We start from the raw sequence: 26147 nt of genomic DNA on the forward strand, positions 1-26147 counted from the left end.
CCCCCCCCTCACACACCTAGGATTAAAACAAAAACATATTTACATAACGTAACGGAGTTTTTAAAGAAACAAAAACTTCCGCTTCAGGCTACCCATGTTTCTACCAATTCATTCCTCTGTAAGTGTTTCACACTGTGAGACTAGGGACACAGCTAGGTGGTAGCAATACTGATTTTTCTTTTCCTGATGCTACAAAATTGTCTACATGTATGGGTTCTGAATTTTCTGAGTTTGTGGACGTGTAATATGCCAAGTAAGCAGGTTCTACCATGCTGCTGTTTGTTGACTACTTGACTATTTGATAATCTTTTGATCATTGGTGTTAACTTCCATAACCTTCTATTATTTACTTAATTTGTCTTATAATGTGCTACTTTATAGGATATCATCCCTCTTAGAAGCACTGCACGCCATCTGCATGTCACCCCTTTGCTTAAGAACGTTGCTTTCACTGTAGCTTTGTATCCTCAGTTCACAATGGCATCTCAGGTTTGTTAATCTTTCAAAGAAATCATGGTAAGCCCTGGAGCGAAAAGTGCCTGGAGGGTGAGTGGTGAACGCTGCTGGATGACGCAGGTCTTCACCTATGGGAAGATCAGAGGTGCTCTTTCTCCCCATCTCTGGATCTCTATCTACTGGAAAGCAGTATCTGTTTTCTCTCAAGCCAAGAATCCCAAGATGCCTTGGGATAATTTCAATTCAGTCTCATTGAAAGGAAGGAAAATACTCAAGGATCACTAATGATTATTCTTGTTTTAACTTTACATAGGTAAGTTTTCAAGCATGCACCAGAAATATGAATATAATAAAACAACAATATCAGTATGTGACCATTTTGATGATTATAGTAAGTCCACTCACAAAACTATGGTGTTTTGGCATTGGCTCTACTGAATGCAGTATGATAATGGTACTTGGCATGATGGTTCAAGCCTGCAATCTCAGTACTCAGGAGGCTGAGGCAGGAGGATCAGCATGAGTTTGAGGCCATTAGGGGCTATATAGATGAGGTCTTAAAACAAGCAAAGGTGATGTAATTGCTTTCTATCCATTCTTCTCCAAATTCTTTATTGTCTCATCTTTCCATTCTATACCTACCATACTTTAAAAAAAAAAAAAGTATTTTAATAGGTAAAAGGGTAAAGGGCACCAGAGGTGGACAGAAGAGCCCAGAACTATTCCAGGAATTCATTTACTCCTTTACTTATTAGGCAAATGTTTAAGACCTATCAGTTCCTTAAGTTTTGGGGCAAATGTTATCATTGTAGGTAATAGTTCAGTAGGTCAAAGGAGAGATGGGGGACGATAGACTGACTTTACCTCCTGTCATCTGGTGGTAAATTTTACTCATTTTCCTATGACACAGAGAATCACAGTGTTTGTTCAGGAAGATTAAAAAAGAAAGCTTGAGGCCCGAAGAGGTGAAGCAATTTCTTTAAGGTCTATGGCTGTGTACACTGGCAACCCTGAGCTCTCCAGGGTAGACCAGCAGCTTGGAGGCCCATGAGAGTTGGTCCTGTAGCTCGAATCCAAAGGCAGATGGACACCTGGAGGCATAGCTCCCATTTCCTCAGGGTACCCACCTTAACCATCATGTTGTAGAGTATCATATGTTTTGCTCAAAACCAACTACTTGGGGCTAGAGAGATGGCTTGTCAGCTAAGAGCACTGGCTGCTCTTCTGGAAGACCAGGGTTCGATTTCCAGCACCCACACGGAAGCTCCCAACTGTCTGTAACTCCAGTCTCAAAGGATTTGAGGCCTTCTTCTGGCCTCTTTTTCATGGCATCAGGCTTGCCCATGATGCATGGACATACAAACAAAACACCCACACATAAAATTAAACAATTTAAATATCAACTGATGGAAATATTATTTCTATTTAAGAAATTATTTTACAGAGACATCTAAAATAACGTTTCATCAAATAAATAGCGTCTGTGACTTAATCAAGTTGACAAAGAAAATCAACCATCATAGGAGACAGAGAATGAGACTTAGTTCTGTGCCTATGAAAAGAGAATAATCTGATTTTTATTTTAAAATAGTATTAAAAAAAAAAGGAAAATAAGCTATTGCTTTCTTCCTTGATCAAGTGTGACAGGAAGGGACTTTAGGAACTGTAGTATCTTCAGGCCAAAATGTCCTCATTATAATAGACAATGATAAGAAACACTGTTCCCAGGGCTTTAGGCAAAAAGGCCTGGCTCGGAGTCCCAACATTAGAACTGGCCACTCATTTCATATGCCAACCAAAGCAATGAGAAGAGTGAAAGGTCAAAAAAAAGGAGATTTAATCTGAGTGGCATGCTGGGAAGAACAGCTAAATGGGTCCAGTGACTGAGAGCCTGTCTTCCAGGAGCTAACAAGAACACTGCAACTTCATACAAAAGAGACAAGGAAAAAGTTAGTTTATGAATAGCTGACCGAACAGGTGATCTGGGTTGAGCCAGTAGTTTGGTTTGGTTTGGTTGGTAGTTATCTCAATTCTGGTTCCACAACCAGGTTGTAGAAAGTTGTTGCTGCTGCTGTTATCACTGTGGGAGACAATCTGGTTCCTGAGAGTGTTCCTGCTTTAGAGTTCGACCTTGTCACCACAGATACTTGTGTCATTGTGAATGCTGTAACCTGCTTAAACTCTAGAGCCCCTCTGTTGAGACCTACTTTAGTTCTTAGCATAACTATGGCTCCTCTGTTAACACCTGCTGTTGGCGTTAGCATATCAGAAGCCATTTTGCCTCTAAGTCTCCATCTTGAGTAGAAGGTGAAAGTGCAAGTTCTCAGACCCTATGTGCCTGAGGCCAGGATACAATTCTGTTCAATACTTGCTGCTTAGAATAAAACAATAGATGACAAATGCATGTTCTACTTGAGTTAAAGATAATGTATGCTCTGTTAAAGACTGAGAAAAAAAAAAAAATCCCGTTATGATCCTTACTCCCAGAAAGCTGGAAAGCCCCCAAAGCAGCCCTACCCTAAATCCCAGCCAATCAGCTTAAAATGCTTTGTCTATCTACCTAGATACAATACACTTATGTTTATCGGCCTCCCCCTACTTCCTACACCTGGTTACCTGGTTACAGTTTTTCCTATCAAGAGTCTGCCTTAGAAACAGACCAGATTATGACCCTGACCAGTTAGCTTTTAATCAGAGTTCAGAAAACTTCCACCAATCTGAGTCTACTGGCTTGAGTGGTCAGTGAGTAGTCCCTAACAGTGGACACGGAGGGTGAGCTGTCCAATATAGATTACTGCCAATCAGGCCTGTTGTTCCTAGAAGGTATGGTAACTGCAAAAAACAGTGGCTAGGAAGAAAAAGTTGAAGAGGCAAACAAATAAGGAGAGAGGAATCCTCTTTCAACACAAAGTCCATGGCTCAGTCTCTGGTCTCCTGTAGCTATTAGCTGGGTGTAAATCTTAATTGCTTGAAAGTTTTGAAAAGTCTGGGGTTTAATGGTTTAAATTTTGAGGAAAACATTATCAGCTTGTATTTCTAAAAGTCAAGTTATGGCTTATTGGGAGCAGAGGAAAAGATGTGCCATTGGTTGAATGACGGAACAAGATGTGTCTATGATAATGCTAACATTGACCTACTTATCCATTAAAAGGTCTGCCTCCCTCACTAGGTAGGAAACTCTCTTAAGCAAGTGTACATTGTATTCATCTTTGCATATCCAGTGTCCCTGTGTCTCCAGTATGAATAATAATTGAAATTAAAAAGAGGCTCAAATTCTAGAACTATCACTGGCTAACTTTGTGCCTTCTGGAAAATTACTGAATCCTTATAGTTAAAAAAATGCATTACAAATATCATATGGTCTAAAGCAGGCATGGCTGCACATGCCTGGAAGAGCTGTTAACGCTAGGGAGTTCAGGTAAGAGGTCAGGCTGAGCTACCCAGGGAGACCTTGTCTCCGAAAACAACACAAGTCACTGTTCTAATAAAACATGGCACTGGAAATAAAATTATTCTGCAGGTCTGTGGGGATTCCTGGCTTATTTAGAGCACTCACCACATTTCAACACTACCACCAGCTAGCTTTGTTATCTTTCTAAAGTACAACTTGAGACGTTTCTGAACTGCAAAGGAGTAAATGAAGCTGTGTCCAGAGTCTGCGTGCCTTCCAGAACTGCACGCTCAGTCATTTATTCCTAGTCAACCAGTCAGAAAACGAAGACAGCTCCCCTCATTTCTGCGTCAATATGAGGTTTGTCCACACACACAAGCACACCTAGTTATTTATGAGTATGTCAACTCATTCAGGGCACGGCCTGAGGCGGGGGCCGTCGTCCGTCTGTCGCCCGCTTCCATCCCTCCACTCCCAGCTTCCGTACACTTAGCACGGTAACTCAGCAGATGTTTTCAATTAGACTTCAAGTTGCTTCCTATATAGGATATATCAGGTTCCAAAGGCGAAGACAGCCAGTATCATCAGCTGACCACTGAACAAAAGTAGTTTTAGTCCGCCACTCACTTATGCAGAACAAGAGTGCATATCGTTATCATTAGACAAAAAACAAACAAACAAACAAACAAAAAGCCGGTTACTCTTCATTGCAGTATGACGCATTATCTCGAGGAACACAACAGCCCCCGGCTGTGGGTACTAGCGGTTTTCACAGTTGGGTCAGGCTCACAGAGGTAAAGGAACTCGCCCGCGGAACTAACACCCACACCCTCATAAGTGAAGCCGGCGGCGTCGCAGCCAGCAAGCGCTGTCTCAGAGGCCGACCCCGGCAGAGACGTCGGAAACCTCCGTAGCCTTCGTCCAGACGCCCCGCTCCTTTGGATCGGGGCGGCGAGTTTAAGCACGGGAGAGCTTCTGCAGAAAAGAGAGTCTGCCCAGAACCTCAGAAGCCCCGGGCCGGGCGGCCGGGCGGGCTGTGTCGGAAGTGACGTCAGACGCGGAAGTGGTGGAGGCGGGGGCGGCGCCTGCGCGCTGGGGCGGGTGTCCAGCGCTGTCAGAGGAGCGCCGTGGGAGGAAGGCTTGCGGGCGCGCGGACTCCGCTCGGGGCCGAGAACCCTGAAGAAGTAAGTCTTCTACGAACCGGGCGGCGCTGGCGTGTGCTGGCGACGTGGCTTCCGGGGCAGCGGCGGCGCGCTCAGCTAGGCTCACTCCCCGGCCCGTGATGGAGGAGGGGGACGCCGGTCTTCTGTAGGCGCCTCTCGAGTGGAGTGGTAGCCGCCGGCCGCCAAGGGTTTGTACCCAGCCGGACGGGCGCGGCCGCCGAGGGCATCCCAGCGCCAGCATCCCGCCTCTGAGCGCACTTCGCTCGCCCCCTCCCTGCCCTGCGATGCGGGTGCAGAAGAAAATCCCGACGGGTTTGTTTGAAAGTTAGCGAAATCTGCAAATGGGTCCTTTTCTCTTGGTGGAGAGGACAAGGCGCCTATCCGGCGTCCCGCGGCTACCCTGACTTTTCTGGGAAGGACTGGGGTGTGATGCCAGGGAGGCTATCGAATAATAAGCCGGCGTTGTCACATGGCGCTAGGAGCTGATGTCAGAAATGGCTTTTTTTCAGCAGTGTAAGCTTTCTTTCCCTTAAAGATGTTTTACATTGGCATACAACATTTGAAAGACAAATGAGAATTACAGCGAATATAAAGCAGTACTTTGTAAGTATCTGTGTAGAGACACAAGGAACGATTGTAGCCCTTCCTTCCCCCCCCCAAAAAAAAAACCCTTGAAGATTAAAGTGTTTCTTTTGTTAAAAGCGCCATTAAATGTAATGAAGAGTGAGCGTGCACCCCGCACAAACAAGTACTGTAACCACCTTGTTTGGGTTCTCCAATGAGATACAGTGCATAGGACACGTCGTGCTGTGTAATCAGATCTGTGCAAGAGTCGCCACCTACATGCATCCACAGTGAGGTGGTTCTGCACGGGTTATCCAGTAAAGGACAGGTCTTGAAAGGTTCCCAACATGTGTTATTCGATTGGATAGAATGGGGCTAGCGGAACATGAATTTCTGTTGCATGGTTGTGTTTTACCTAAGAAACTAGTAAGCATCGTTAGATTTTAAACCCAAGCTTTTCTTCAAGTCCGTTGAAAACTCCAAGAGTAAACATGTAAATACCTTTTTGCAGTGAAGTTTGTTTGTTCACACTTAAAGCTTCTTTTCCCAATTCCTGGACCGTACGAGTATCCCAGTCACGCCCTTTCTATATGTCGTTTCTGTGCCACCATGCTAGAATATATTTAAATATAATAACATTTAAATTTTGAGATCTTCTAGGTCAGCACTGTTGTTTTCGTATAGTCTTGGCCACTTCAACCTCGTTCAGAGCGGTAGAACCTCGTACCTAAGAGTCTATATGGTGTGTCTTCCGTCCATAATGAACTGCATCCGAGGGGTGATCTTGGTGTGTGCATTGACATTTCTGAGGTTTTCAGTTTTTCAGAACCCTGCTACCTGTGGACTCTGAAATGGACTTCGTGTTGAGAAACCTGGCGCATTAACGGACAAAACATGAGTCAATTTGTGTTGTGGCATTCAAGTCCTAACACTTTGGGAGAGGTAAGTTGCTGATTGTGTTTTATATTAGGTGGTGTATTGGGATAGCCCTAGTTGAGTCAAAGAAGTTTCAAGAAGGTAGAAAAACTTAGGGCTAAATCTCTTTTTTTAAAATCAGGATCTTCCAAGGCAAGGCATGCTTTGTATGAAGTTGACTGTTTCCCTGCCAGAGGTCAGAAATGAAAGAGAAGAAACCAGGTGTACTGTGGAAAGCTTACTTCTCCACCTTCCATTTTGGGAGACCCTCTTCCCCACATGTCTTCGTCTGATAGAAATAGCCTGTGGCTACTATGCTAAAACAAAGGCTCAAATTCTCATCTTAATTATGCGGCATCCAAGCTTGCCTGTGAAATCGTTCATGTCGCACATCTAATGAGCAAGTCCATTTTGTGCCTTATGCAAGAGAAACCATGTCTTTTTTTTCTTATCTTGCTTTATTTAGCCTTATTTATGTAATTTATCTTTTTGTTTCAGGGAATATGTAAAGTTTCCTCTTTTTTCCTTCTCTCTTCCTTGCTCTCTCCTGCTTTCTTTTTTTTTTTTTTTCTTTTTTTTCCCTCTATTTCCATTCTCCTAATTCGTTACTCTGCTTCTACCTCTGATAATGTTTGGCATCTTTTAATCACTAAACATTTAATTTAAAGGTATTTTCTTGTTTCCTTTGTAGATATGCTGGTTTCTTGTTTGCATTTGCTTAATTCTGTTAAGAAGTGTTACTTGTAATAATTCATCTTTCACACATAATTGTGTTTGCACACAGATGTATGCATGTAATGATATGTCACAATATTGTGTGAGAAAAACAGCAATGACAACTAGAGTTAAACATGCTGCAATGGGGTTCGGTTAAGTATCTTCATACTGGCTCCACTCTACAGCTAATGTAAGTAATGGAGTGCAGCCAGAGGTGAGTGTGTGGCAGAACCTCCCAAGATCTGTCATTAACTGAGAAAAGCACTAGAGAACTGTGTGTGCAGCATGTTTTCACTTGTGCTCTACACAAACACACACACATACACACACGAACATACATACACATGTACAAGGTTTCTTCACACCTGAACAAAGATCATAGACTAGTTGTATGAAGGAGGGAGAAAACTTAGGTATTTTCTTTACACTTTCTGCCAGCTTCACTTTTTTTTTTTTTTTTCTCGTAGGCATGTATTTTCAGAATACTCTGAAACAAACGAACAGCAAAGCTATGACCAGTTTATTAAACACAGAATCCCATCGTTACCCTTTAGGACTATCTTTATCACAGCACTGTTAGGAGAGTTATACAGTGCTCTATTCCTTTTTCAGAGCTGCAAGGAGGGTTTGGTTACGTTATGAAGGCTTTAAGCTTTCACATTAGATTGTTAATAGAAATTCATGCTGCTGAATTCAGTGCTCATGGACAGTGCATGGAATGTCTATGACTTGACCAAGTGAAATGGCTGCTCAGACCTCTGCTTGCAGGGTAGTTTCTGTTCTTTACCATGGGTCTTCTGAGCGGCTCACCGTCACTGAATGGGATGGGATTGTTTCATTTAGGTGCCCAGCACTCTTGCAGAACTAGCATTATGCTAGGCTAGTACTGTACTGTGCCCTGGGATGCTGGACTCTTTAATCTTACAGTTACCGTTTCACTTTGTTTTCTCTTAAATTTTTAAACTTTATAATGTGTGTGTATGTATTTTCTGCATGAATATTCGTATCCTACATATATGTGCCTGGAGGCCAGAAAAGATGTCGGATCCCCTGGGAGTATAGTATTAATGACATTGTGAGCCACCATGTGAGTGCTGGGATTTGAACTTGGGTCCTCTAGAAGAGCACCCAGTGCTCCTAACCACTGAGCCACTTCCGCAGCTGCTCCCCTTTCTTCATGATGTTTAGAACTCTTTTAACACATTTCTGAGAATGACTTGTTCTCTCTCAGAATAAATCAGTAAGCCAGAAAGAAAATTCAGAGCCCTGCATATGGGTAGTTTTATCCTGTACTGCTTTGAGTTGGCTGATTTGTCCTGGAGTCAGCAAAAATGTCTGCTGACTTTTATTTCTCCAGATCCTCTGTCTTTTCAAACTCTTATTGTGGGACATTTAGAATGATAGCATTAGGCGCCTTATGCTGTGACTAGGGGAGATTTTCAAGAATGTGAAGATGCTTTATTAATGAAACTTGGTTTAAGAACAGACTATACACACCGCATGTGTGTGTGAGAAACCACTGGTGTGTGTGAAACCACTGGGTCATGGTTTTATGCAATTGGACAGGTTTTAATTTGTTGGATATTTGAAGGTTTTGTTTATGTGTGGAGCTGTGGTCGATCTTGGGGATCGTTGGTGCTGAGCCTGGGCTTGTATTACTGAGGTCCACAACCAGCTCTGGCTGGGATTTTACTTATTTAAAGTGTTAGAACAAGCTACCTTGTTCTCACTCTGTTCTCAGCCTCCTGAAGAGCTGTTTGCTTGTTTGTTTTTGCTTTGTATTGTTTTAAGATTTATCTATTTTTATGTGTATGGGTCTTTTGTTTTTTTCTGTGTGTATATCTGTACCATGTTCATGAATTGCCCGCAGAGGCCAGAAGAGGGCCGCATATCCATTTGGACTGGAGTTCTGGATGGTTGTGAGCCGCCATGTGGGTTCTGGGAATTGAACCCAGGGCCTCTGAAAGAATAGCCTGTGCTCCTTAAGCATGTGGTTTATACTGTTATTAGCATACTATTTTGTATTTTGCTTATAGTAGTCTCTTTTAAGGGCTGCTTTTTTCCCTTATGGTTTTTAGGATTAATCACTATTGTCTTGACCTAACTTTTTTTTTTCCCTGTTGGTGATAAGTAACAGAAGCATCTTAAAGGAGAAAGGTTTTATTCTAGCTTTCTGGTCCTGGTTATGGTCTGTGATGGTGAAGAAATGAAGGCATCAGGAGCTTGGAGCAGCTGGCCATATTCCATCCACAGTGGGAATGGAGCAGTGACTGCATGCAGCCCAGTGATCAGCTTTCCTCACTTATACGTCCCCAGCTTAGGGAGGAGTGCCGCCTGTAGTGGGCGGGCCTTCCCACCTCAGTTAAACAGAATCCAATCATTCATTCCCATCTCCTATAGGATCTTAATGTGTCTCACCAGCCCTCATAATCATGATCACAGCTGGAGTGGTAGTTATGTTTTGCTAAAGGAGGGGGAAAAAAAAAGACCACCACTGAATTTAGATTGCTTCCCCGAGTCAAGATGCTAAGTGCTAAAGATGATATAGAAATAAAGGAGATGAACATGAACATAAACAGTTCCTGGAAAGAAAATAGAATGGAGAAGGAAACATTAGCCTATCTATTTAGTGTCTATCTGCATCTCTTTCTCTCTCCCTCTCTCTCTTCTCTACCCTTAACCCCCCTTCAAAGCCAGAATTCCAGATAGGAAGTTATTAAAAGTCAGCCATTTTAAGGCCTCAGACTCAGGCCTGTGCTGGGCTAATTCATGATTTTGAGAGTTGCTTAAAGAATTTTAGAAGTTTTAGGGTTATTCCAAAGGTTCAAATGACAGGAATGTAGCAAATCCTGAGAATACGAACTTTATGCTTTAATAAACTTTTGGACTGGGTCAGGGGATGGCTCAGAGAGTAAACAGTTAATGAGGATTTTCTAAGATTTTGTTTGTGGTATCAGAAAAGGGAAAGAAAAAAAAGTTCAATGTATTGTTTTTTCATTTTGATTAAAGTAGGCTTTTATGCCTTTTTTTTTGCCATTTCAGTTGTGCATGACCACAACTAAGTAGACCTTGTTAGCCTATAAAGCATTAATATACAAAACTGATTTACTTAGATATACTTTAAGGTATGTGAGAACTTTGTGATTTTGTTTTTTATTGTTTTGCTTACATAAAGGAATACCCTGATGAGGTAGCTTAGGAGAACTAGGACTTTGTTTTTTTGTTTTGTTTTATTTTCCATAAACTAAAAGGTCCTGGAAGAGCTGAGGGAACTTAGGAGATACATTTTTTCTCTGTCCACTTGGAATCCAGAATTAATTCTGAGTGAAAGAAGAGATAGGACCAGTCAGGGGTGGGATGGTCTGTGTTTGAGAAGCATGGAGCTCCGGGGTCCTAGGATCATAGAAGTGAGCCTGAGTGTCAGGAATGTGGCAGAGGGGCTTGCCTTGTGTGGGAGGTTATTTTGAAGATCCCTTTCAAATCCTAAACGCTTTTACTATGGCATAGTAAACTGATTTATTATACAGGCATCCCATTCCTATGTTTAACTAGTAATAGGTCAGTGTGTGTGTGTGTGTGTGTGTGTGTGCGTGCATGTGTGCAGCAGAGGTTGAAGTCTGGCTGTGCTCCTCAATCTCTTCTCACCTTATTTTTTCAGACAGGATCTCTCACTGAACCTGGCGCTCACAGTTTGGACTAGGCTGGCTGGCCAGTAAGCCCCCAGGATCCTCCTGTTCACACTCTTGGTACTAACTAAGGTTACAGATGTGGTATCATGTGGGGCCTTTACATGAGTTCAGGTCTTGATGATTGCACATCTTCCCAGATGCTGCAGTGTTTTTAGTTAGTTATGTATATGGTACTTTGTCTGCTTGTACATCTGCACACCAGAAGACAGCATCAGACAGCTGTGAGCTGCCGTGTGGGTGCTGGGAACTGAACCCAGGACCTTCAGAAGAGCAGTGAGTGCTTTTATCCTCTGAGCCATCTCTCCAGCCCAAGACTCGACAGTTTTTAAAAGCTTGTAGTTTTCTTGGGAACAAAGAAAACAGGCACATGAAAGCTAAAACAAAATTTTTAAAAAGGCAGTTATAATGTAATCGATAGTCATTGAAATTAAAAATCTTTTTCAGAGAGTGGGGAGGTGGCTCAGTGGTCAAATGACTTAGTCAGTTATAGGGACCAGAATCTGGATCCCAGCATCCATGTAACAAACCCTACATCTGGCAGACAGCTGGAAGTGCAGACCCAGCTCCAAGGGATCTGATACCCTGTGTTGATGGAGGCGCACATCAGCCCACACACATGCACCTGCCCACACACGTGTGCACATCCACACATGTGCACACACAAATAAATACATTCAAGAATTAAATGAGCTCTTACAAAAAGCCCACTTGAGAAAGATCTAAGAAGGGACAGAGCATATGCCCTTCTGTTCCCCATAGGGATATAGTCCATTTGTAGTTATTGACTTAGCTGGAATTTCAGATAGCTGTAACTTTTCTTCAGTTGCGTTGTACATGCTTATAATATTTTTAATATATGCTTTCCATTTGGGACTTGAAAAATATTCTGAATTTTCCCCTTTGGAGACTTTGTTATTTTCCTCCTTGTGTGTATATGTGTGTGTCTGTGTGTATGTGTAAACTTTCCCTCAGCTAGGTGTGGTGCATGCCTGTCATCCTACATTAATAGGTTAAGACAGGAGGGTCAGAGTTTGAGACCAGCCTGGACTTACTGGGGCACATACACAGAAAGCATTCAACCCCCCCATTTCTTTCCTGCTCTGCAAAATCAATTTGATTTTATGCCTTCTTTTCTAATGAACATTTTTACTTTGCCCTTAAAGATTGGAGTTTTCTTAGGAGCATCTCATACCTTGGCTGTCAATCAGAGATTCAAAAAGGTATCGTTAAAGCATTGTATCTGAGTTCAGCCTGTAAGTAGATCTGTGGGACCTTACAATTCTGCTGCAGTGTATAGCGGATAACAGTAGCCAGTGAGAGTAAGCAGTGAACATGTGCGTGTAGCTATTTCTAAGACCTTTCTTGATTTTCTCACGTGGTATTTGACTAATTGTTCCGCCTCTACAAACTTTTAGGCTGGCTAGTCGATTTTTGTTCTGTTTTTAAGCATCAGGTACCAAGATTTGGAAGACCTTGATTCATCCTTATGCATTCAAGAGTTGAATGTGAGTGACTTCGAGATGTAGAGGCTCTTCAGAAGCTTCATGTCATCTGCACTGAAGCTCTGCATGAAACCCCCACACAAGCAAATGTCAAAGGAGCTGTAACCCACTAGTACAGTGTTATGTCTCTTTCTTCTCCTTCAATTTCGTTAGCCGCCAGGGTCCTTCATGTTTCTTATGTTATGATAGACAAGAACCGAATGGTATTTTCCAGAACGTATTATGTCCTGTGACCTTTATTCCTGGAGAATCACGACCTTGATATGCGTTTTTCACTGTGCCTTTTGTTATAACTTACTAAAAATTTGAATCAATAATGTGAAAGTGAGGATTAAGTAGTTTTCTTATAAAAACTATGAGGTTAGAAAACTATGTGCTTAACATGTACAAAGCCCTAGGTCCAATTTGCTGCATTGTGTGCGGTGAGGGGAGATAGGGTATGTGCACATGCTAGACGTTAGATTACACTCTCAGAGACTGTGGTCTCGAGAGAGGAGCCCTAAAAGTTTATGGCTCTTGCTCCACCACCGTCTTTTACTAGCTCTGTAACTGGGGAAGTCAGCTCATCTCTCTGAACCTTCATTTAAACCGTTGTTCAAATGCAAGAATGTAGAGCAAGGTGTTTCCAGTGTCTGTCACATAGTAAGAGTAAATATTGTTTCTGCTTTTTTGTTTTGTTTTGTTTTTTTATTATTTTTTTTATTAATTACACATTATTCACTTGTTTCTGTTTTTATATGTAGAAATGTGTGCAGTTGGTAATTAAGTAGTTTTTCTTGTGTGTTGTCATAGTTTTCAAAGTGTAACTTTAGTTCTAGTGCCTTGGTGCACATTTTATTTCCCTGGAAACTCATCATTTCATTTCCCTTTATACTGTGAGCAAGGAATTAATAGTTAATGCTAGTGATATTTGGTTTAGTTGAAATGTTTTATGTTTCATTTTTTAAAAAAGGGAGAAAGCCAGGTAGCCTGTTTATTCTGACACTTAGAACATGTAATGATTGGTTCAATTTTGACATATTAGAAAAACTATGCTAGATGCTTTACTTTTAGAATTTTATTTTATTTATTTTGTAGGCAAGTGTGTGAGCATGTGTGTTTTCGAGTATGTGTGTGAGAGTATGTAAATGAATGTGTAAGCATGTATGGGAGTGTATTTGTATGTGGGAGTGTGAGTGTATGAAAGTATATATGTGAGCATGTGTGAGTGATTGTGTGAGTGTGTGTGTGAGCATGTGTGAGTGTATGTGTGGTGTGTGTGAGCGTGCATTTTTGTGTCTGTGTCTGGTTAGTGCCTCATGTGCTGTTCTTTATGTACATCATCTTTCGTTTGTTTGTTTGTTTGTTTGATATAGACTCACATTTGTCCGGAACTGGCCAGTGGCCAAGTAGACTAGGCTGGCTGGCCTGTGAGCCCCAGGATCTGCCTATTTCTACCTTTCCACCTCTGAGATTATAAGACCCATACCAAAATGTCTGGCTTCCCCCCCTTCAAATATGGATTCTGAGGATCAAACTCAGATTCTCATTTTTGCAAAGCAGCTTACTGACTAAGCTTACTCCTTAGCTCCCTGTGCTATTTTATTTCTTTTATCTTTTAGGACTCAGGAGTTTGGTGCTTTCTATAGAGAAAATGTCAGTCGTTTTCCTTCCTCTGAGTAACAGAATTCACCTTTAGGTTAATGAGCTAAGATAAATCTCACTGTATTTAGCTTATTCAGTTGTTTCCTGTAAAAAACAGATACCTGCTTCTTTGAGGACATCACTGGTTATCAGAGGGGGAGTGTTCCAGTGCTCCAGGATAGTAGGGAGTGCTTTCCTCCAGAGGTCATACAGCTTAATTCATGGGTGAGGAGGTTGTTATTTCTTTTAGTATGTGTTTGTGTGTGTACTGTGTATATGTGGCCGTGTGTGTACCACCCAGCTTTTATGTGGGTGTTGAGAATCTGAACTCAAGTCCTCATACCAAGCATTTTACCTACTGAACCATCTCTGCAGCCTTGTTTCTCTACTGCACTGAAATACTTGGTGCCTTGGAATTGTTTGTTTAAATTTAGCAGAAAGCTGTGCAAAGTGTTGATTTTCTCCTTACACAAATTGCATAAGTGTATATAATCCTAGTGATGTAAATGTTGAGAAATATAAAATATGGACACTAGGTACTTGGTTCCTAGTCATGACCAAGCTTCTTGCATTGGTGGAGACAGAACAGATTGCACAGACTTTGAGAGTTGAGGCTGTTAGAAGTCTGACAGTTGGCAGCTGTGATGTAAAGACCTGTCACTGTCTGTAATTGACTTTTTGTTGTTCCTTCAACCTCCCCTAAACCAGAAACTCACATTGATCTTTATGACCTCACATGTAGGAAATACTAGCTACCTGTGAAAAAGCGCAAACACTACGTGGATATCTTTGTCTATGTCATCAGCTCTTGTGAATGTAATCTGCTACCACCTTTCTTTTCTGTCTTCTAAATACCCTTAGACTACCTCTTTCAGATCTGATCCTGCATCCTTACTCCATTATCAGGTTTCCCTGAACTTCTGTAAAAGTCACTTGATTAGTTTTCCATATTTACTCTTCCCTCCTCTGATCTCACCACTTTTAGAGGAATCTTTAAAGAAAAAAAAAAAAGTAGTTGTAATCTTTTTGGTCCCCTGATTTAAATTCTTGATGTTTTATTGCCTTTAGAATTCAGCCCAAACTGTTAGGCCGTTAGACAACAGCTGCAGTGATGTTCTAGTTCTCGTGTCTCTGGCAGTTTGAATAAGGACTGTCCCCCATCATCTCAAGCACTCTTTAGGAGGTGCAGCCTTGCTGGAGGAAGTATGTCACGGGGAAGCATTTGAGAGCCTGAGGTCCCCTCTTTACTTTCAGGTTGCTCTCTGCTTTGTACTAGTGGTTGAGATGAGCTCTTTTATTTCCCTGCCCTGCTGCCATGCCCCTCCCACACACACACCATGATGAACTCTTACCACTTTGGAACTATAAGCTTAAATAAACTCTTTCTTTTAAAAGTTGCTTTTGATTACAGCAACAGAAAAGTAAATAATACAGCATCCTAACCCTGTTTATCGAATTCATAGTACCAATATATCTCCAAATATTCTTTCTTTCTTTTGTTTTATTGAGACAGGGTTTTCCTGTGTAACCTTGGCTGTCCTGAACTCACTTTGTAGACCAGGCTGGCCTCAAACTCACAGAGATCCACCTGCCTCTATTTCCCTGAGTGCTGGGATCAAAGGTGTGTGCCACCATGCCCAGCTTAAATATTCTTTCATAAAGGACACCTTTCACTCCTCAGACTAGACTAGACATGTCTCCTCTATCACTGTTTACCTAGTTTTCTTCAAACACCATTATCATTTGCTTACTTACTCATGTGATGATCGTACCTACCCAGCAGACTGGTCTTGATGAAGCCAAAACCTGGTGTATGTTTTATTGATTACTGTGCCCAATGCTGGGGAGGCCTAGCAGGTGGTAGAGACTCAGTAAGCTTCTGTTAACCAGTTCTTCCCACATCTACTACTCGTCACCTAGGTACTTAAGTATAGTGACTTCTGGCTCATTTAACTTCTCAGTAACATCTCATTCCACATATAAACCTATAACCTTATCATAGTCTCTCAGAGCCTTGCCTGATTGGCCACCACTACCCCTTAATTTTTTGTTGTTCATCTTATAGCAGACAACTTGAGATGGCCAGTGTAGATTGTCAACTTGATAGCATCTAGGACCTCCTAGGAAAGAAGCCTCTGGGCACATCTGTCAGGGGTCATCTTGGTGAGGTTATCTGAGCTGGGAGAACCCACCCTATGGGCAGCTTTATTCCCTGGGCTTGCATGCTGGACTTCATGGAAAGAAAGCAAAGAGTCAACATTCATCACCCTGTTCTTCCTGACTGTGGACACAGTGTGTGACCAGCTGCTCTCAAGCTCCTGATGCCTTGACTACCCTGGCACAATGGACTGCACTCTTGAACTGTGAGCCAAAATAAATTCCTCCTTCCTTAAGTTGCTTTTATCAGGGTCTTCATCACAGCAGCAGGTATAGTAACAGAAAATTGATCCCAAGAAGTGGGGCCTTTGTTGGGATTAACTTGAACACATTGCTCAAAGGCCCTTGAAACTAGTTTGTGGGAAGAATGTGGAAGAATTTAGAACTTTGGCAAGAAAAACCCTTGACTATTGTAAGCAGAATTTAATGCTTCTGGAAATGATAAGAGAAATGAAGTCATGGCTTCAGAGGAGAACAAGGACTCAGTTATGAAGTGGGATCTGGCTAAATTAAGTTAAGTAGAATTTTTGTTTGTTCGCTTGTTTGTTTTTGTTTTGTTTTGTTTTTGAGACAGGGTTTCTCTGTGTAACAGAGCCCAGGCTGGCCTCGAACTCAGATATCCACCAGCTACTACCTCCCAAGTGCTGGGATTAAAGGTGTAATACCTCCATGTACCAAGTCAAGTAGAATTTAAAGGGAGTAGACTAATTTGTTTGGCAGAGAAAAAAAAAATCTGAAGACAGGATAGCAATCAGGCTGGTGCTGGGAAAGCAGCTGTAACTGTTAACCAGATCATTGAAGAGAAACCTGTGTTGCACTGGACAGTAGGAAAGGCCCTGAAAGCAAAATCTCATCAGATTCTCCATTTGATCAGGATACACACACAGTCAAAGGAAGAAAGCCTAAACTGAATGTGTTCTTGATTCCTTGGAAGCATTTGCCTTGAAGAGGTCCTTGAAGTCAGCACTCAGAAGCTGCTGTAGCTGTTGTCGAGGGAGCCAGCTATGTCTTGAGCTAGAACCTGGCATTGTTGTCCACCTGGTACTAGTTTTGAAATCAGTGGAAGATGTAAGATTGAGGAGGTTGTGGATTTTTGTTCCACATCTTAAGACAGCAGCTGGAGCCAGGAAGTGTGACAAGGCCAGAGTCCCCGCAAGAGGCCTGCGGGGCCACTGCATGAAGTCATGACTGTGAAGTCTTAAGCTATAATGTTGATGTCAGAACTGTGGGCCATCCAGCAAAGACAGCTGCACGCATGAAGGGAAGCTGACTCAAGGAGTTGTGTGTGTCTAGGGCAGCATGCCTGGAAGGATGGGGCTGCCTAATCCCTTTGGAGCCTGGAAGATCACATCACAAGCCCAGAATGCCAGCCGTGGTGCTGCAAGCTGAGTGTTCTCTCTGTTGGGTTTATGCTTGCTTTTGGCGTGATTACTCCTTGCTGTGACTCCACTCCTCCCTTTCAGAGGAGGAATGGTTACTCATGTCATTTTGTGTTGGAACTGTGTAACTTGCTTTTTATTTTCTAGGCACTCAAGTCAAGAGATTGCCTCAAATCTCAAATAAGACTTTGGACTTTTGAACAGTATTGGAATTATTAAAGACTGTGGGGACTTTCAGAGTTGTACTGAACATATTTTTGCACTGTAAGATGGTCATGTGGGCTGGCAGGAAAATACTCAGAAAGTATTGCTTTCTCTTTTGACCTGAGTTTGATCCCCAAGACCAAAGTGTGGAAGGAGAGAACTGATTCCTGCACCTTGTCCTCTGAACTCTGTGTGTGTTGGTGTGTGTGTGTGTGTGTGTGTGTGTGTGTGTGTGTGTGTGTGTAATAAGTAAATAAGGAAATATAATAAAAATTTAAACAGATGCTCATAAAATTCTGGAAAGAAGGGATGAAAGGTCCTTGGCTTCACATTGATGTGTTTGGGTGTCAAGTTGCAAAGGATGGAGTTGTGGTTCATGTTGATGTTGATCATCAACCTGATAGTGTCTAGAACCTCCTAGGAAACAAGCCTCTGGGCACACCTGTCAGGGGTCATCTTGTTGAGGTTATCTGAGGTAGAAGGACCCATGCGATGGGCAGCTCCATTCCATAGGCTTGCATCCTGGACTTCAGAAAGAAGAAAACAGGCAGAGTACCAGCTTTCATCACCTTGTTCTTCCTGACTGTGACACAGCGTGATGAGCTGCGCTTGAGCACCTGATGTCTTGACTACCTTGGCACAGTGGACTGCACTCTTGAACTGTGAGCCATAAGTTCCTCTTTTCTTAGGTTGTTTTTATTAGGTTCTTCATCACAGCAGCAGGACAAGTAAGTAGGACACCGGCCCCGGCACACTCTTCTCTAGAAATGCTGGAACTTTCTTCTGAAGCTTTAGGGCCTCTGTATTTGAGACTCCTTGCTTGTGAATGCTCTTGTCTTCAATGCCAATGTGAATTAATCACTCATCTTCATGTACTTGGGGTCGTTGAGTGGGGCTTTTTCCAACCATCATATTTTAATTGCATAACATCTCCATTCCAGTTCTCTGCTCTCTTCTGTATGTATTCATCTCATATTGACATCCTCTTCACTAGTATTTTTCCCAGGACTGAACAGGAACACATATGAGACACTAGAACATGTTTATTAAACAGGTGAATTTAACCTGTACTAATAGGTATGTATAGATCTGTGCCCAAAACTGAAGTTCTTGTTTTAGAAAATTACTGTGAAGAATGAGTTAAATTCATATTCTGCTTTATTCTAAAAAAAAAAAAATACTCGAAGTAGCTGTAGTACAGTGTTGGGAAGACATATACAGAGAACAAAACAAAGAGTGTAATTTTAAACTGGATAATGCTTATATGCAGAAGGTCCTACACAGTGGCAGCAGTCAGGTCTTACACTGGAGCCATTGAAAGTTAACTTCCTCAGGTATGACCTTACTGGTACCATGGGACAGGTCACAGATATTTGAGTCCAGAACCCTGAAAACCTACTTGCCTAGACGGAAGTTTGAAATTGCTCTTCTGGAAAAACTTTCCTGTGTTAAATCTCTGCGGGTCTGTTCATCATCACAGCTTGCTGCATCTGAGAGCTGGCGGTTACCAGAACCAGCTGCTGTTGCTGCTGTCATGTCTAAACATTTCTGGAGTTGATGCAAACTGGGTGACTGGATGTTTTGGAAAGTCATTTGCCAAAGGTATTAACAAGCACATGGACCACTCCAGCTCCTTCTGTTCCAGCCATGAGGAAGGTGAGAGTCCAGAAGCTGTGCCTGCCTGCTTTTTGAGGAGGGTAATTGGCAACATTGTGTAGGCTTTTACATGTTGGTAACTGAACTGAGGAGGAGGAGAAGAGAAAGGAGGTGAGTTAGGTTTCCAGAACTATGTCACGAATATAGTCATCAAATGCAGAGCATTACGCTTGCCGTGCAGGCCTTTCTGTTTATGGTAAGTACTTTCCTAATACTCTTTTGTCCTTTTTGCCATTTTAAACTGAATGTGATAATGGTGGGAGCCACAGGCAGAGATAGTGAGGGACAAAGAAATGGACTGCAGGCTATACTTCCTTAACAAAGCTGATGTTTTGAGGAAAAAGGCAATACTATTTAGCTGAGTAATTAATAGTACAATGTATTGTGAGGTTTTCTTTTTCACCTTGCACTTTCCTGTCTTTGATATGAAGATAAATGGTACCCTTTGAAGCCAAGGTTTTCTATACTGTATAATTTTTCATAATTGAAATAGGAACCAGGGGCCTCCTAGAGTAATGAGAGAAGAAATATGGGACTGTCCAGAATATAAAGGTATGCCCTACATTTCAAGGAAAACATATAAGAGCTAAAATGTGAATATCACAAAATTTTTAATCACTGAAATGAGCAGCACACATAGGGAAACTTGGCTAAAAGCATTAACAATATGATATGTTGCCAATAGTTTGTATGAAACTCCTTTAAAAGTCTTAGTTGAGACATCCTACTATTTGACAGCTTTCTATTCAGTTTTGAAGAGATGTAGTATCTTCGTTTGGTTACTAATAAAGCCTGAGGACAGGCAGATGCTTCAGTTTAAAAATAATAAAGAATATCATACATTCTAGCATAAGTAATGTAGAGCAGTTTCAGTAAAACTGTTGAAGTAGCAGAAAGAAAATACCCCGCACTGGCTTTGCTGACATAAGTTTTGACATATAGTAAGGACAAAATTTAACTCAGTGTCTTCCAAATGATGTTAACTCAGAATACCCAGCAGAAAGAAAGGATGCTAACCTAGAAGGGCTCTGTGATGATGTAACTTTATAACATTGCATTCTTTTTTTCTTTTTTGGGGAAATTACGGTATATATTAGCTTTCTCCAAATAAGTATAGCTAAAACTTTCTTTTTATCTTACAATCTATTAATAACCTTTAGACTAATATTTTAAGAAATATTCTAGAGTAAGAGCTTTTGAAATAAGGCAGGTGCAGTGGCACATGCCTGTAATCCCAGCACTCTGAGAGGCAGAGGCAGGTAGATCTCTGTGAGTTTGATCTGCCAGTCTGATCTACAAAGTGAGTCCAGGACAACCAAGGCTACACAGAGAAACCCCGTATCAGAAAAAAAAAAAAAAGAAAGAAAGAAAGAAAGAAAGAAAAAGAAAGAAAGAAAGAAAGAAAGAAAGAAAGAAAGAAAGAAAGAAAGAAAGAAAGAAAGAAAGAAAGAAAGAAAAAGAAAGAGAAAGAAAAGCTTTAGTAATAAAAAAGAGCCTTTGAAATGGGTCAGCAGGTAAAGGACCTTGCTGATCCCTGGGACCCACACAGGAAGAGCACCTACTCCTGCAAACTGACATCTGACTCCTAGGTGCATTCTGTGGCATGGTCACACATACATAATAAATTCGTGTTAAACTGTTGTAGATAAAAGATCTTAAATGTATGTATATATTTATATGACAGCTGACAGAAGTATTGATATACTCTAAAACCAGATAATATTTTTTTGCCCAATATCTATTCTTCATGAGAATAGCTCCTAAAATATTAAAGTTATTTCAGGTTTGATAAATCTGTACTAAATTGGGTCTGTGACCACTCAGTAATGTGTATAGAAGTGACCTTGTCAGCCATTACCCTTCCCCGGAAACAACCTTTAGTTGGCCTTTGGGATGTCTTACTTTTGGGTTCTCCTCTGACTATTCATTCTTAGTGTTTGTTGCTTCCTTCTTAATTCCTTGACCTCTGTATGCTGGGGTGCCCTAGAACTCAATCCTGTGTGTACTTGTTCTCCCTTTGCCTTTCTCTGTCTCCATCTCTTAAAAATCTATAATCCTTTCTCTTGATGATTTCATCTGCTTTAATGGTTCTATAATTCCGACTTACCTTGTTTTGTCTCCAGTCTGTACCTCTCCTCTACACCCTAAACTTGTGCATTCAGCTACACAGAAACACTAGGATGAACAGTCAGAGGAGAACCCAAAGGTAAGATGTACTGAACGCTAACTAAAGGACATTTCCAGGGAAGGACAGTGACTGATGAGGTAGATTCTCTACCCTGTCTAATATGCATCTCAAACTTTGAACACATTCAAATTTGAACTCCTAATTTTTGCTCCTATCAAAATGTTCTTCAGTTTCCCCAACCCGCTAACAGAATCCCATATGCCCTAGTCCTCTACAATCTGATGTTTTAGCAAGACCTGCTGCCTCCACTCTGAATGCATCAGAGTCAATCCTCCTTCCTCATTGTTGCCTACTAATGCTTCTTCCTTTGCCTCTTCAACCTAGTGTCCTACTGAGAGAAGGCCATGCTGTCACTCTGTGCAACGCTGGAGGGACTCCCTTCATGTCTCCAGCATGATATCTTCTCCCTGAGTCACTTGCTTCCTCTCTTGTACCTGCTTTCTGGAGTCGGGAATATTCAACTCCAGAAGGCTTCTCTACCTCAGCTAGTTCCCAAAAAATGGAGACAGAGACCTAGCAATTTATTAAAACAGCTTCAAAGCACCATAACTGGGCAGATATCAACCCTCTAAGTTATTTTGCTTTTTCCCAGCTATATGCCCCAAGAAATTTCCCATTATGGTTCCTGCCTGGGCTGCTTCTGTTGCATCAGGCAAGCAAGCCCTCATGACCACCTGCTCATGGTCCTTACTGCCCCATGGCAACTTCTGTCTCTCTGGCTTCCTCTTCTGCTCCTCTCTTCCACCTCCTGATCCCTATCTCATTCCAAGCCCGGGAACGTTTAAGTTCCACCTACTTCTCTTCTGCCCAGTTAGAGGCTTCTAGTTACTTTTATTAACCAACCAACTTTAAATTGGGAAGCAAGGTTTATCCAACATCCATTTAGTGTATGTGAGAATGTGGTTTGTCTGGATAGCAACCAGCTCTTGGTGGCCAGTATTTAGCATTTGAATACATAGCACCAGACCAGCCTCAACAGTTTCATCTTATATAGGTTTTATCTAGTTTTTTTTTTTTTTTTTCATTCCTATACGGAGGTTTTGGGTGGTATATCTTATAAATTTTTGAATTTATCTTTCCAGTGCCTCTTATCTATTGTACTTCTTTAGAGAAAGCCACTGACAGTGTTTAGGACCTGTTGTGTATGTGACATATTGACTTTTCTCTTGACATAAGGTATTTGTATTTAACTTGTGACTCTTGTAAGTGTGTGTGTTTGGCCACCTTGATGGCATCTCAGTCCCTCAAGTGTCACTTTTCTGAAGTCATTTTCTTTCTGTCTCTTCTAGTTCATGATCTTAAATGGTCTGTTCTCAAGTTTGCTGAGTGATTTGATCAAATGTGATGTTGAAAAAATGTTGAATTTTTCAACTCAGTTTCTGTGTTCTCCGCTTGTGTATTTTTGCTTGGTTCCTTTTTTTTTTAATTTAGTTTTATTGTATGTGCATTAGTGTGAAGGTGTCAGATCCCTTGGAACTGGGGTTATAGACAGTTGGGAGCTGCCATGTGGGTGCTGGGAATTGAACCTGAGTCCTTTGGATGAACAGACAGTGCTCTTAACCACTGAGCCATCTCTCCAGCCCCTTGCTTGGTTCTTTTAAGTAATTTCTGTCACTTTGTTTGTATTCTCATCTTGTTCCTGCATCACCTCTATGATTTCATTGGCTAATTGTGTTGTTTCTTGTAGTGCCTTGCATCTCTTTAATGCAGCTTCTTTCATTCTTTCTCTGACTTCTTCAACTTTTATGGATCTCTGGGTGATTTGTTTTATTAGTTTCATTTTCCACAAGATCGTACTCTGTAGCCTAGGCTGGCTTCATATTTAGGGCAGTATTCCTGCATCAGACTGCCCACATGTTGAATTTACAGAAAGAAGCTGCCATGCCTGGCTAGGTTTGATTTCTGTGGTTCCTATGACATTTCCTCCTGTATTTGTTTCCCATGAGACATACCAAGAGAAGAGAGTAACAGGCTCCTTTCCCAGCCATTCTACGGATTAGCTTTGTACAGGAAGAACCTTTACCTGTCAGCCTAGATAGGTTTGGAACCTCTCAAGCCTTTTATGGATGTGTATTCTCTGGACTGTGCATGTATGTAATTTCCCAGTTGGAGAACTTTCTTTTCAGGAACTTGTAAGGGCTTCTTGTCCCTCCTGTGTCTGTCTTGGTACTGCAGGCCCTTTGGTACTCTGTGCTTAGCACTTTCCAGACATTCAAAACTCCCAGATTCTGTTGACACTTCCAAGCCAGGCTTGATAGAAACAGTCACTCAAACCCCCTTGACATACTTTCCTCTTTTCCCTGTCCCACAAGGAAGAAACTATTTCATACTTCCTGCCATACGGGCCTGCCATGCATGTACACTGTCAGGAATGTGTCAGGTGCATGCTGGCTGTGGCTATGCCATCCAAATAGTCCCACCAGATGGGTGAGCCTTCAGATGTGCATTACACTCTGAGCTACATATGACTCTCAGCTGAGCATAGCTGGGCTGGCCCAGGGAGAGGGCATGTGTCGGGGGGAAATAAAATGTTTTTCACACCTGTGTGAAAGTTGCCTGTGTTTAGATTTGGGCTTGGGGCTGAGCTTTTAGCTCACAGAGACTAACCTCTTATACTTCACATGCAACTGCCGGCTCCAGGTTGCTCAAGTTGCTCCAAGTTGCTGTTGCCACCAATTTCTCTTCTGATTCAGTCGACTGGCTAAATCACACAGAGCCAGGGACACGGGTGTGGGTGACTATAAAGGAACTAGCAGGTAAAGATGGAAACAGAGCAAGGGCACATGGGGAGGGCAAGAGCATCTGCTCTCCAGGAATTTCCATGGGCTATCCCAACGTACCTTTGGGTTTATGACCCTTCACTACCCAGCTATGATTGATTGCCGTGTTGCTTTATGTAACTGTAAGCCCCTGTGTCCTCCCAGTGTCTAATTTTGCTTGTCTTTGTAGTGGAGGGCTCCCATTGAGTTTCCTAGGTTATCAGCTCATGGCTAGCTCATTAACATACAAAATGTTTGCCAACTGAAGAGGTCAAGGATTTTAGGAACGAATTATAAATTTTATATTTCAAATTTTATTTTGCTAAGTAATTGAGAATAGGGGAATAGAAGTGGAGGTGAGAAATCAGAGAAAATTATTTGATTTCTCCCCCCCTCCTTTTTTTTAAAAATCTCTGTCCCAGCTGTTACTTTTTAAATCTTACCTTTGTTAGGAAGATCAGAGTTCTACATGCTTGTGATGTTCGTATCCCATTCACTGTTCTTCAGTAAACTAGAGGCAGAAGGAGCAGGAGACACAGGACCTGGCCAGAAAGACAGCTGGCCTTCAAGTAAGCCCTGCAGTTAGTGTGACATCATGCTTGGAGAGTACATAGTCACAACAATGTAAAGTCTGGACATTTCATTCCATAAAATAGAATGTGTTCTGAGTACCTGAGCACAAGTTTTAGAGACAGAAAAGGGCTTGAAGAAAGTAGCCACAGGGTAGCCGGGTGTTGGTGGTGCACACTTTTAATCCTAGCATTCAAGAGGCAGAGGCAGGCAAGCAGATCTCTGTGAGTTTAAGGCCAGTCTGGTCTATAGAGAGAGTTCCAGGACAGCCAAGGCTACACAGAGGAACTCTGTCTCAAGGGGGGTAGGGAGGTAGTGACAAGGTTGATTTCTTTGAAAGATGGGGCAGGAGATGGAAGAACAGAAAAATCAGATTTGTATCAGGATTGCTTTTTTACCCAGGGGGTGTAGGGACTGATGTGGAAGAAACTATAATCCTGCCAGTTATAACTGACCGACTTGGGTAGTTTGGCTCTTATCTCAGATCCTGATTCTTCAGAAAGTCAGAGAAATGGCTCAGTTTCAACTTTGCTGGGTTGAACTTTAGCTTGCTTGACTCCATTTCGACTTTCAGCCTTGTGTATTAGGTCCCAGGAGAGAAGCTTAGGCCTTAAATAGCAGCCTGTTTAACATGCTAACACTCCCAAAATTTCCCTGTGAGAACTTATAGCAGGGAAGGAGATGGAATTCAGTTGGTAGAGTAGCTGTCCAGCAGGTGTGAGGCCCTGGCTCCGCCACATCCAATGGGGTGAAGTACACTCAGGAGTCAGAGACTAGAGGACTCGGAGTCGAGGGCATTCCTACCTCCAGAAGGGGTGGAAGGCCAGCTTAGACTGTGAGACCCTGCTTCAAAAACAATTACAGTGGGCCAGAGTGATGGCTAAATGGTTTAAGAGTACTTGCTGCTCTTGCAGACACCCTACGTTTGGTTCCCAGGACCCACATGGGACCCTCAATCATTCTTAACTCTAGTTCCTGGGGATCTGATGCTGGCTTTTGGCTGCACCGGCACCAGGTTTGCACATATATACATGTCTTGGGGTCTCTATTGATTCAAAGAAATACCATGACACCAGCAATTCTTACAAAGGAAAATTCAATTGGGGGTTGGCTTACAGCTCAGAGGTTTAGTCCATGTCACCATGGCATGCAGGTAGACATGGAGCTGGAGAAGTAGCTGAGATTTCTACATCTGGATTCGAAGGAAGCAGGAA

General features: G+C 42.0%; 1 protein-coding gene across 5 annotated transcripts in view; it reads left to right on the forward strand.

Annotated features, from left to right (window-relative positions):
- The first annotated feature begins 4952 nt into the window (after nt 1–4952).
- The window catches only part of Map3k13 (mitogen-activated protein kinase kinase kinase 13), a 146046-nt gene continuing 124851 nt past the window's right edge, over nt 4953–26147 (forward strand). Inside the window, exons 1-3 of one of the 5 annotated variants that reach the window (XM_055624878.1) lie at nt 4953–5031; nt 6393–6516; nt 19241–19416. The gene's annotated coding sequence lies outside the window, so the exon portion shown is untranslated. Of the gene's footprint in view, nt 5032–6392; nt 6517–13050; nt 19417–26147 lie in introns of those variants that run through there. The other 4 variants (XM_055624879.1, XM_055624882.1, XM_055624883.1 and 1 more) reach the window with 4 other exon arrangements.

Source organism: Psammomys obesus, unplaced genomic scaffold (genome assembly GCF_907164565.1).
Source record: "Psammomys obesus unplaced genomic scaffold, mPsaObe1.curated_primary_1811, whole genome shotgun sequence".
In the NCBI taxonomy this organism is placed as follows: Eukaryota; Metazoa; Chordata; class Mammalia; order Rodentia; family Muridae; genus Psammomys; species Psammomys obesus.